General features: G+C 46.8%; 1 protein-coding gene across 3 annotated transcripts in view; it reads left to right on the top strand.

Moving 5' to 3' along the window:
• The window catches only part of LOC141258831 (cytochrome P450 2K4-like), a 40661-nt gene that overhangs the window by 10980 nt on the left and 17657 nt on the right, over positions 1 to 12024 (top strand). The gene's annotated exons all lie outside the window — the stretch shown is intronic.

The raw sequence follows: 12024 nt of genomic DNA on the forward strand, positions 1-12024 counted from the left end.
CTGGGGAGGGGAGCTGTGACCAAGCTGGCCCTAGAGAAAAGCGAGAGAAACCGGACACCGGAGTCTGTGGTTGTTTGGGTACTGAAGTCCCGGCAGCTAAATCCGGAGGGCAGGAGACTGCAGGTCTCCTGGCCCCACCAAACGCCCAGTGGCTCAGCAGCATACTAGAGCCCAGAGCCGTCACGAAGTAGCTACACCAGAAAAAGGCTCGAGCTGCCTGCCATCCGGGTGAGGACTAAACGATTGCTCAGGAAAGAGGGCCGCAGCATAGCTTTAGGCAGCAGGGCCAAAGAGGACAGCACAGAAGGGAGGCCTACAACTCCACCTGGCGAGGTGGATCCCCAAATTGCTTCTAGTCCACTCAGATTTCCATTACCTTCTGTTACCTGTTCCCCCCGTCTACACCATCAAACCTCAAGTAAAGGTAGAGGAAACCGGCCTTCTTGTGTGGTCTGGTCATTATCTGCACCCTCAGTCCTGCACCCCAACATCCACAACCCCCCTACATAAACCGTACCGGTTGCCCTGATACCCCTCTCTACCAGTGGGGAGCAAATCCATCCCAGCTGCGCCCAGCGATCTCTTTCAGCAGTGGCGACCGCCTATAGCCGCATACCACTGGTGGCGTCACAAAACGTTTCCCCTAAACAAACTGTCCTTGCTTTTTAATGACTGCCTAGGGCTCCGGACCGGGTCAAGCCCCCTTGGCAATCCCAAGGAACCGACCAGCCCGGTGGTGAGTACCCCACGGTCCTAGGGGGCGCGTCACTATGTGCCCACGATGCAAAATTTTTTCCTGAGCATTTCTGACGCTCACTGCCAGAAAAAATGCATGCGGAAAAAAACACATTTTTTTCTGCCAGGGAGAAGTGTTTTTTAAGCGTTTTTGCATGCATTTCCACATGCGTTTTTTCAAGCGCTTTTCCAAGCGATTTTGAGCATCACTTGGAAAAGTGCTTGACAAGTTGGTCACACAATATAAATCCATGCAACTGTCACTCCATGCAATTTTTAAACTGTCACTCCATGTTCGTGGTATATCTTCTTGAATGTAAGTGCTGCCTACAATATGTGGGCCATACGATACAGGCCATGCATGCACGGATGAATAAGCATAGGTCTAACATTCGTAGTGGTTTCCTTCTACATAGCATTTCTAAACATTTTTCTGTGGCGCATAATAAGGATCCTACTGACATAAGGCTTAAAATTATTGATCAGATTGCTGAAACCACAACTGACCACTTGGGTCGTTTAATTAATCGTGAGAGTTATTGGATTTTTAGATTTGGCACTCTGTCCCCTGAGGGCCTTAATTTAACGATTGAGAATGCGATTCAGTAACCTTATTTCTCTCTTGGTTCTTATTCATGCATTACTAGTTTTTATTCATCTTTTATTTTTTTATTCATTTTATATTTTATTTATAATCCCTGCTTTTAGTACATCATGACACTATTGGGTATAATGTGGCATCTTTTATCCTCTTTTTTAATCTTTTGATCTAATGTAGTTTTTATATTCATATTTATATGATATTCATTTCTCTTACTTCCTTTTTTTTTTTATATTTTTTTTATATACAGTACAGACCAAAAGTTTGGACACACCTTCTCATTTAAAGATTTTTCTGTATTTTCATGACTATGAAAATTGTACATTCACACTGAAGGCATCACACCTATGAATTAACAAGTGGAATTATATACTTAACAAAAAAGTATGAAACAACTGAAAATATGTCTTATATTCTAGGTTCTTCAAAGTAGCCACCTTTTGCTTTGATGACTGCTTTGCACGTTCTTGGCATTCTCTTGATTAGCTTCAAGAGGTAGTCACCGGAAATGGTCTTCCAATATTCTTGAAGGAGTTCCCAGACATGCTTAGCACTTGTTGGCCCTTTTGCCTTCACTCTGCGGTCCAGCTCATCCCAAACCATCTCGATTGGGTTCAGGTCTGGTGACTGTGGAGGCCAGGTCATCTGGCGTAGCACCCCATCACTCTCCTTCTTGGTCAGATAGCCCTTACACAGCCTTGAGGTGTGCTTTGGGACATTGTCCTGTTGAAAAATAAATGATGGTCCAACTTAAAGCAAACTGGATGGAATAGCATGACACTGCAAGATGCTGTGGTAGCCATGCTGGTTCAGTATGCCTTCAATTTTGAATAAATCCCCAACAGTGTCACAAGCAGAGCACCCCCACACCATCACACCTCCTCCTCCATGCTTCACGGTGGGAACCAGGCATGTAGAGTCGATCCGTTCACCTTTTCTGCGTCGCACAAAGACACGGTGGTTGGAACCAAAGATCTCAAATTTGGACTCATCAGACCAAAGCACAGATTTCCACTGGTTTAATGTCCATTCCTTGTGTTATTTAGCCCAAACAAGTTTCTTCTGCTTGTTGCCTGTCCTTAGCAGTGGTTTCCTAGCAGCTATTTTACCATGAAGGCCTGCTGCACAAAGTCTCCTATTAACAGTTGTTGAAGAGATGTGTCTGCTGCTAGAACTTTGTGTGGCTTTGACCTCTTCTCTAATCTGAGCTGCTGTTAACCTGCGAATTCTGAGGCTGGTGACTCAGATAAACTTATCCTCAGAAGCAGAGGTGACTCTTGGTCTTCCTTTCCTGGGGCGGTCCTCATGTGAGCCAGTTTCTTTGTAGCGCTTGATGGTTTTTGTAACTGCACTTGGGGACACTTTCAAAGTTTGCCCAATTTTTTGGACTGACTGACCTTCATTTCTTAAAGTAATGATGGCCACTCGTTTTTCTTTACTTAGCTGCTTTTTTCTTGCCATAATACAAATTCTAACAGTCTATTCAGTAGGACTATCAGCTTTGTATCCATCAGACTTCTGCACAACACAACTGATGGTCCCAACCCCATTTATAAGGCAAGAAATCCCACTTATTAAACCTGACAGGGCACACCTGTGAAGTGAAAACCATTTCCGGTGACTACCTGTTGACGCTCATCTAGAGAATGCCAAGAGTGTGCAAAGCAGTCATCAAAGCAAAAGGTGGCTACTTTGAAGAACCTAGAATATAAGACAAATTTTCAGTTGTTTCACACTTTTTTGTTAAGTATATAATTCCACACGTGTTAATTCATAGTATTGATGCCTCAGTGTGAATGTACAATTTTCAAAGTCATGAAAATACAGAAAAATCTTTAAATGAGAAGGTGTGTCCAAACTTTTGGTCTGTACTCTATATATATATAATTTTTTTTTTTATTTACTTCCTGTTTTGTATTTCTTGTGTTGTCATAATTGTTAGTGTCCTTTGATTGGTGCACCCACCCTATATAATGGTTGCTCTTTCATTTGCTCTCTAATCTACCTGAGGAAGATAACTTCTGCTATCGAAACGCGTCGTGGCGTTAGAGAGCGTACTATACAATAAAAGGTTTGTGTGTCATAACCTAATCCACTGTCTAGCTGTTCTAGTGCTTCACTAACACGGCACAATTCCTTCTTTCTTGATTGCTAATCTCCCCTGTGGAGAGCGGTAGAAGATGCTCTGTTTACATCTAGCTCACTACAGGACCTGCTGTGATGTCATTGTGGAACGCCCACTTCGGTCACACGGTCCTGGTCATGTGACCACTGAAGCAGACAGAAATTCCCTACAGCAGTTCCTGGTAAGCTGCCTTCATCTTACAGTCTCCCACCTTGAAGTGTTTTCCCTTGTTGTGCGGAGCTTCTTTGCACAAAAGGACCAGGTGAGTGGTCACAACATCCTCCCCCTTCATTCCCCCCCCAAACCTCAGGCTCTTCATCATTGGCGCTCCAACTGCTTTTGTTTGCCAAGCTGCGCCCTACGGCACAGACACGGAGTGATGCAACAACGACGAGCACTGCATCCTTATTCACAACTGTGGCTGTGGCCAGCAGCGTTTGTGGGTCTGCAGCTCGCCGGGGCACCAAGGGTTGCCTAGCCTGGGCCTTTTTTCACGTTATCTGCCAAATTTGCAAAAAAAGACTCAGTAGAGGTGAAAAAGTAGAATAATTTGACTACTACATGCATGAACCTTTACAAGCGCTATCAACATGCATTAGTCTGGCAATCCCACTGTGATAAAATGTGGACCAGCAGGCCTCACCAATCATTGGCCGCCTGATCAACCATATCTGCTGCTTCTTCCTCCTTCTCTGTCACCATGCCAAGTGTTGTCACGCAGGTCTCCGACCACAGAACCTCCTCTTGTTTACCGGCTCCAGTCAGGCAGAGTGAGAGTTTGTCAGCTGTAACAGAAGTGGACATGCCTTCTGTTTTTGCTTCAATGAGCACACCACATCTTTCTCAATCCACCGTAACATCTCCACCTGCACCTCACTCATTGTTCAGCAGTTTGTCGTGTTCACCCTACTCTGCCCTCTCTCAACACTGCAGCAAGCACTCTATCCCGCAGTTGTGGTCATGCAAATGATTGATTCCTCCTACACATAACAAAGCTTAGGAGTTCAACTCCACCATCTCCAATCTGTTGGCCACGGAAATGCTGCCTTTATGCCTGGTGGATACAGACTTTTTCTGAAAGCTGATGGCCATCGCAATACCCCAGTAAGAGTTGCCCCATTACTCCTCTAAGAAAGCTGCGCCTGCGCTACACCAGTATATCACGAACAACATCACCTGTTGCTTGACTAAATCTATGTCTGCCAGGTTGCATTTCATTACAGAGAGTTGGACGAGTAAGCATGGCCATGGGCATTACATCTCGCTGACTGAGCACTGGGTGACTCTGGTGGCTGTTGGGGCAGGCGGGTAATCTGCTGCTACACAAGTCTTGAAATCCCCAAGGCTTGCAGGACAAACCTCTGTATTTAACATTTTCTCCATGGCTTCTGTCTCCCCCACCTCCTCTATGGCCTCCACCTGTGCCCTCAAACTCTGCCTTAAAGAGACACGCATTCCAACAGTGCAGAGCGAATACCCACCACCTCCGTACTGTGCAGCCAGGGCTCACCGCAATCAGAGTGCAGTGTCAGCGTCTCTGCTGTCTTCTTCCCTCCCCGGGGAAAGAAGCCAGTCCCGTTACAACTGAGTGTGCCGCTCCCACTGCTTCACTCCACACCAGGCCGGCCCGGGGTGCATAGACCGTGTGCAGATTCCCAGGCACTGTGCTTAGGGCTTGAGCGTGCTCTCCCAATGGCCGGAGGACATCTCCTATTTAAGGCACCTCCACCAAGATGGAGGTGCCTGTGCAATGTTGAAAGTCAGTGTTCTAACATGCTTGTCAGCCCTCAGGTCCAAGCCATGCCCGCCAGCCTGTCCATCAAGCTGTGCCCGCCTGCCTACCAACCATGCCCTTCTACCTGCCTATCTGCTGTGCCAGTCATCATCAGCTGTCAATCCCATGGGAGTCGCCTGCTCTCACACGAGGTCAGTCCCAGAGTAGCACATTGTCCACCTTCACGGTCCCTCATTGGTCCATGCAGTCGACTAAGCCACCGTATATCCAAGGTCGGTCCATGTAAGGTCCCTAGTGCCCCTCTGGCCCCTCCTTGTACCACGGCACAGTGGTTCCACCACCCGGCATCGTGACACAGGCAGTGTTAAAATAAATATGCCTTGGAGATCGCAGTCATACAGGTGAAGAGTTGTGGACAGCTTTCCAGGCCAAGTTTGAGCAATGGCTGTCTCCGCTGAACCTGGAGGCAAGGCCGTGTGCAATAATGGTGCGGACCTGGTGGCGGCCCTATGCCGGGGCAAGTTCACACACATGTCTTGCATGGCTCACGTCCTCAACCTGGTGGTACAGCAATTTCTCCATCACTATCCCAGCCTGGATGCGCTGCTGCAGGTTGCACGGTTGTTGTGTGCTTGCTTCCGCCGTTCGCACCCCGTGGGTCATTGACTTGCATCGATACAGAGGTCTTTGTCCATGCCAGTTAACAGGTTGATTTGTGATGTACCGACACGGTGGAATTCCATTCTGCATAGATATGTTGCAGCAACTGTGTCAGCAGCAAGGAGCCCTTATGCAGTATATCATATAGCCTGGGCCAACGCAGTATGGACGTGGGGCATATCACGTTTATGGAATGGGCACAGATTAAGGACCTCTGCACCCTTCTGCATAGTTTTGAATAGGCTGCTAAAATGGTTAGCGCTGACGATGGCATCATCAGCATCACTATTCCGGTCATCTACATGCTGGAGCAGACTTTGAATAGTCTGTGGGAGAAGGTGGTGGCCCAGAGCAAGAGGAGGATGCAGAAGGGATAACAATGTCTCAAAGTTCTAGATTGTCATCACACAGGCAGATGTAATGGGAGGGTGGATTACAGTGATCGAGGGGGGCTGGTGATAAAAGACAAACTGATAGTGAAGGTGCAGGAGCCGAGGAACAAATGGAGGAGGAAGAGCTGATGGGTGAGCAACAGTCAGGAGATAAAGAGGAAAATTATCCCCTCTCTGTTGTTTGTGGTTGGCAGGAGGGGACAATGGAAATGAGCATCATTGTTACCCCGCCACCAACACACCATGGGCTTGGACCTCATGGGAGAGCCTGACATATGAGTGCTGTCTTGCTGCACTATCTGTAACATGATCCCTGTATAGTTAGCATTCAGAATAGTGCTGACTACTGGTTTGCCACTCTGTTAGATCCATGTTAAAAGAGTAAATTTTGCCTGATGCTTCCTGCCCAGGAAAGGGATCAACAAATTCTGGAGCATTGAAACACGCTTTTACACAACCTTAAAAGTGCTTTTTTTATCAAGACAGCAATGAGGCATACAATGTGCATTACAGCTCTAGCTTTTCAATCCTCCGGAACGTCAATTCATCAGTGCCAAAATATTAGCAGCAGCAGTGTAAGTGGCAGAAGCAATTTCTGTGAGTCCTTTCACACATTTTTTAGACCAGCTCGTGTACCAGCACAACAGAGTACAAGTCTGACACATGGTGAACGTCTGGAGAGGATGTTGCAGGAGTATCTAGAGCTCAATATCAATACCATCAGGGAGGGTTTGGATCCTTTAACATTTTGGTCTTCAAAAATGAAAGAGTGGCCTGAGCTTGCCTGTCACGCCTTGGAGGTTTTATCATGCTCGGCAGCCAGCGATCTCTCAGAATGTGTCTTCAGTGCTGCTGGTGATGTCCTGATGAATAAGCGCAGCCGACTGTCCCTTTTAAGTGTAGTAAGGCTAACTTTCATCAAGGTGAACAAGTCATGGATCTCCAAGGACTTTTGCACCCCAATCAAAGACAGGTTGGTTGTAGTGGAAGAGGTGTTGATCCCCATTGTACTAGTTGTACTCTACTGAAATTGATGCCACTTTGATGCTGTCTGCCCCTAATTTTTTAAAATATGAAGACTTCTGAGTCAGTCTCCATCTGCTGGGTTGGCTATAGTGGAAGAGTTGTTGGTCCTCATTAAACTATTTCTACTCTTGTGAAATTGATTCCTCTTTGGTGGTGTCAGACCCTACATTTTGGAAATGGGGAGACTCGTGGTTGGGTCTCCTTCATGTATGTTGCCTGTAGCAGCAGGCCTCCAAGACTGGCAGGCCTCCACTTACTTTCAATCAACTACCCATGTTACTATCCTTAAATTTTTGCAGCAATACTACTCAATGAAACAGATTTTTCTGCCATCTGAAGCGGCTGAGCATAAAAGCAGGTTGAGCTGTTGCATGTGGTATCAGGGCTCCCAGCACAGGAGGCCTACATGATCCTTCACCCACCTCATCTTAATTTGAAGTTAAATTCAAAGCTGTAAATGCTGGCCCAGACCCTGATACCTCATGCATGGCCCATGGCAGACTGCTGCTGTGCCATTATAATATTTGTACTTTGGGTAATTTTTTTTAATATTATTTTCCTTTTTTTATGAAACTGAAGTAAAACAACCTATAATTAACAAATCTAAAACAAGCAATCTAGAACCAGGACGTGTAGGTCCAAGTAGAGGAAGCGATGAACGTGGCAGTATGGGTCGAAAAAGCAAGGGAGGAGTAATCCCGGTTAGATTTTTTTGGTGTATTTTTTTTTCTTGTTTTTTGTTTTTTAAGGAACTGACATAAAACAACCTAGAATTAACCCAAAATAAACTAACAAGCTGCAAACAGGGGGTGTAGGTAAAAGAGGTGGAGATAGCCAACAGTTTTTGAGTTTTTCATTTGTGGAGGAGGCACCCAAATAAAACAAATGTCAAATAGAGTTGAATACAGGCTGCGTGTGGCTGGTATAGTTCTCTAGTCATCCAAAAGTATGAACAAGTCCTGTGGGATCCACGCCTGCTTCATTTTAAGGAATGTTAGCTTCCCCAAGTTGGATGTGGACAGACTGATCCACCTGTCTGTGATCACACCCACTGCTGTGCTAAGCACACATTCCACCAGTACACTTGCCACAGGGCAGGCCATCACCTTCAAGGCATAAAGGGCAAGCTCAGGCCATTTGTCCAATTTGGAGACCCAGAGGTTCAAAGGGACACACTCATCAGTTAGTACATGGAGATGTGTGGACACGTACTCTACCACCTTGTTGTTGTAATGATGCCTACTGTTAATATGGACCATATTAGATGGTGGTGCCAGATGTTATGGCGAGTTCAAAGATTTGCCACATTTCGGTCATGCTAACCCTGCCTTCCAAGGTAGTGGTGGTGCTCCAGCTGCGTTCGCGACTTCCTCCTTTGCCTCTGCCTTTTTCTTCCACTGAGCCCCCCGCTGTCAGGTGGGAAAGTCATCAATAGTTTCTCCATTAACATGTGCTTGTATTCAAACAATTTACGATCTCACTCTAGTGAGGGAAAATTATGATGGCATGTTGTCCTTGCCGCGGGGATTCAGCAGGGTGGCTACCCACTAATCTGCAGTAGTAACAATACGTGCAACTTGGCCGTCATTGCACAGGCACAGTAGAATGTATTGGTTCGTGTGTCAGGCTGCCCAGAGGCAATAACAAGCTGAACTCAGTGGGAGCTATTTAGGGCTCTTTCACACGTCTTGATATTTCTGGTACTGGAAAAACCAGTAACAAAGATATCCGTTTCCATGTGTCCATGTGCACTTGTCTGGCAACCGTGTGCCGCCCGTGTGCCGCATCAGGAGCACACGTACTGGCACATGGGAATCAGCTGTACAATTAGTGCTGTTCTCAAGCGCCAGGTGCTGAACGCTGCCCTCATCATTGCCCCTTGCAAGTGCTGTCATCAGCACCAGCAGGGGACCATGATGAGAGTAATATTCTGCTCCCGCAGTGTCCTCCTGTAAAAATAAGAATAAAATAAAAAATCCATATACTCAACTTTTCTAAGTGTCCCCCTCTGTATTCCATGCTCACGCTCATGCCGAGGAGCCAGGGAGAATGACTCACTCCAGCGAATGGTCCCTGGAGGTGCGCTCAACGAGCGGTGTCCTTTCACTCACTGAGTGCAGCGGAGGTCGAGGTCCTGCTCGCTGCAGGAGTCATTCTCCCCGGCTTCTTGGTGTGAGCAGTCACTTGGATTACAGCGGGGGACACTTAGGACTGGTGAGTATATGGATTTTTTTTAATTTATTCTTATTTTTACAGGAAGAGACACCATTATCCCCTGCTGGTGCTGATCACAGCGCCAGCAGGGGACTATAATGAGGGCAGCGTTCAGCACCTTGAGAACAATGCTAACTGTATCGCTGATTCCCAAGCCCCGATACGTGTCACACAGATGGCATCCGTGTGCGGTACGTGTTTACACAGACCCATTGAGTTGAATGGGTCGGTGTGATGCATGCCGCTGGTCAAAAATGGACATATCTACGTGTGGATCACATGGACACACTGTCCATTAAAACACACTGACATATGCGCAGACCCATTAATTTGAAAGGGTCTACATGTGTCAGTATTGGAGTATTTAAAACAGTGCAACATGGCACACACATCCTGCAAGGAGGCCAACTCATGCGAGCAGCAGCAGGGTGAGAATGCCAAAACGCACTTTCAGTTTCAGCAGCAGCTCTGACATTTGTGGGTAGTTTTTTCAGGTAGCTCTACACGACAAAGTTCAGAACATGTGCCAGGCAAAGTATGTTTGTCAAACCGGCTAGGTCCAGAACTACTAAGACATTTTGCCCGTTATCGCACACCACCAGGCGAGGCTTTAGGTTCATCGGCACCAACCACTCATCTGTCTATTGTTTGATCCCCGTCCACAGGTCCTATGCATTATGGGATTTGTCCCTTAAACAGATGGGTTTAAGAACAGCCTACTATTGTTTTCTCCTGGCTGTGCTCAAGTTGATAGCGGAGGTCTTACTGTGATTGGATGAGGAGCTGGTGGAGGAAGTGAAGTAGGAGGAAGAAGCAACCTGGACAGACAAACGTCCAGCAATCCTTGGTTGTGGTATGATATTTGCAAGAACGCCTTCCGCCTCTGTCCCAACAAACACTACATTTACCCAATGGGTAGTTAGAGAGAGGTAACGTCCCTGGCCATGCTTAGTAGTCCATTTATCGGTGGATATGTAAACCTTGCCAGGTCACTCTGTCGATCATGAACGAGAGGAAGAAGTCGAGACTGCAGCAGAAGAGGGAGCAGGAGGAGGCTCATATCTGTCATGCTTTTTAAGGTGTGTACTCCACTGTACCTTGTGCTTGAAATTCAGATGCCTTGTCATGCAAGTGGTGCTCAGGTTCAGAACATTTATGCCTCACTTCAGGATCTGATGGCATAGCGTGAAAACCACCCGTCGCTTGTCGTAATGACATTCCCTGAAGAAGTGGCATTCCAAATAACTCTTTTGAGCTGGCTGTGGTGTGCTCATTTCAACATTGCAGTGAGTAGCAGCAGCCAATGCACTGGCTACGACCCACCCACTGTGCATTTGCACCATGCTCCCTCTTTTGGGGCAGCATGACCACCTCCTCTTCCTCTAAACTGTGCACATCACTAGGAGAGCCTTTGCTCCATGTGGGGTCTAGGACCTCATCATCCCCAACATTATCTTCCACCCAGTCCTCACCCCTGCCCCTCTTGCCAGTCTGCAGACTTCAGAATGCAGCAGTTGACACCTATGTATCGTCATCATCAGAGATGTGCTGCGGTGGTCTGCTGACCCTGTGCACTAACCCTCCCACGTACTCATCCTTCAAGTGAATAAGTGGTTGGGCATCAGTACACACAATATTTTCCACTTGTGGCACAGGGAAAGGAGAACGGCCCACAGAACCACAACCAGAGTCATCAAAAAGCATAAGTGACTTTTGCATTACTTGGGGCTCAGACTGCTTGGCAGATTTGCAAGAGGGTGAAGTAGATGCCAGATGACCATGGTCTGCAGGTGCCATCTCTGCACTTTCTGCAGTCGACTGAGTGTTAGATAATGTGAAAGAATTGGAGCCGTTAACTTGTTCTGGCCTCACCATTTGTGTAGCGGTATTCGGCCCTACAAAATGACACAAAATGTCCTGTTACTTGCATGCACCAGAGGAAAGTATTTTTTTTCAGCTCAAAGCAGGCACAGAGCGACCAGGTCCTCTCCCTGCAACAGCTACACTACCATCAGCAGCAGCTGCACCAGCACCACCCCGGTCATATCCATGTCCCCTATTTGATGCTATCTTCATTTTTTAAAGTAATTTTTGGCACACTTCTCATATAGACACAGCGGTACAGTAAAATTATTTGTTTGGCCTACATATGGCAAAAAGATGGCTGCAGAGTAGAATTACTTTTTTGCACACTACTCATACAGACACAGCTGCATAGTACAAAAAGGATTTTTGGAACAGCACTCCCACAGGCTGGGGTATAGAGTACGCACAAAGGCTTAACGGCACAGTACTCCCACATGCGGGGTTGCAGAGTATACACAGTGGCTTTTGGCACAGTACTCCCAGAGATATGGCTGCAGAGTATACACAGCGACTTTTTTGCAGAGTGTGCAATCTAATTCTGTCCCTCTCTCCAGCTGAGTCCTATCCCTACACTAATTGTAACAGATTGGCGGCGGTACTCATGGCATTTATACAGGCCGGGTCACTTGGTGTGCCGGCCATTCACAACCATATCAATTCTTGGCATGGC

Source organism: Phyllobates terribilis, unplaced genomic scaffold (assembly GCF_046119375.1).
Source record: "Phyllobates terribilis strain yellow unplaced genomic scaffold, ASM4611937v1 Scaffold_3__8_contigs__length_932513732, whole genome shotgun sequence".
Taxonomy (NCBI): Eukaryota; Metazoa; Chordata; class Amphibia; order Anura; family Dendrobatidae; genus Phyllobates; species Phyllobates terribilis.